Source organism: Clinocottus analis, unplaced genomic scaffold, assembly GCF_023055335.1.
Source record: "Clinocottus analis isolate CAN_PGR_092001 unplaced genomic scaffold, fCliAna1.0.p SCAF_19, whole genome shotgun sequence".
Lineage (NCBI taxonomy): Eukaryota > Metazoa > Chordata > Actinopteri > Perciformes > Cottidae > Clinocottus > Clinocottus analis.
Window position 1 is genome coordinate 15,243,950 of NW_027175920.1, and position 1,427 is coordinate 15,245,376.

Below are 1,427 nucleotides of genomic sequence, written 5' to 3' on the forward strand. Positions count from 1 at the left end.
GATACATTGTCAGAAATGGAATATAGAATATTCATCTTATATTATATTCGACTATGTTTAGATTAGAGTGTAATGTTACCTTTGAACGAGCCCTTTATGTCCACATTGGGGCGGCCATGTTGCAGTGCCATGTTTCTACTCAGAACAGAAAAACTAAACACTGGCTCTAGTTAGCAAGGGAAGTAGCAGCAAATTCTACTGCATAGACAGCCGTTTCATGTAAACGTCATCTTTCCAGCGGTGAATTATACTTGTTTAACTATTTTATCGTTACCGCCACAGTTCTCCGACACGTTTGGTAAAGGAGGAGTTAGCGGAAGTGGTTTTCAGTTGGATGCAATCTGCAACCTGACCACTCGACCCTGCTAAATCCCACAAACTGCTCCTTTAAGTGGCCAAAACATGAGCAAAGCCAGGGCGAGGTGGTGTTCCAGCGTATACCACTAGATGCCGCTAAACATTATACAGCATGCCAACAGATCAGAACCCACCAGGTCAACCTGACCGGGTTTACGATATTCCCAGATCTCAGCAGTTACTGTGTTCAAGATAAATTCACCAATAACAATGATGACCAAAACTATATATATATATATATATATATATATATATATATATATATATATATATATATATATATATATATATATATATATATATATATATATATATATATATATATATATATATATAAAAGACCTAAGTGGTAACAAAATATAATTTAACAACTTAGCTTTTCCTTCATTTGAGTACAGGTTATGTGCCTAAAATAAATCAGAAAAAGCTTAATGAAAATCTTCATATATTTGTGAAAGCACTTTTAGGGTTGTTTAGAACCCATTTGTGTTTGGATGGTGTAGATGATAATGACATTTAAAAAGGAAAAAGAAGAAGCAAATGAGAAGAGGAAACAAAAAAAAAACCTTGCTAAGGCAAAGGAGGCGGAGCAATTGCAGGACTGACAAGATCAAGAAATTATTAGAAAGGAACACCATCATTCCTATTGTAAGCAAATTGTCAGTATTTTAGTTTGGGATGAGCACATGGGAATGAATCATCTCCTTTCTAATGAACGTCAGTAGCATTTGTTAAACATAAAGAAAATGATCGCATGGATTGTTGAAAATATTCCCAAGGGCCAAATTTTTCATAAACACACTGAGTACATATCCGTGCTTAAAATGCTCAAATTTCTTTTGTATTGCAAACCACATACACATAGTATTCCTTTCACCCTGTTTGTTGTTTAGCTGTTTAAATACTGAAGTGTTATCTTACTCTGCTTAACTGATTATTTAGAGATTATGTTGTCATTTCTATGTTTGTGATATGCTAACAGTTACATATTTGTGTATGACTTGTACGTGATCAAATTTTACATTTGGCTGAATGTGGCCTAGTAGTTGTAGTTTTAGCACACCTTGTTG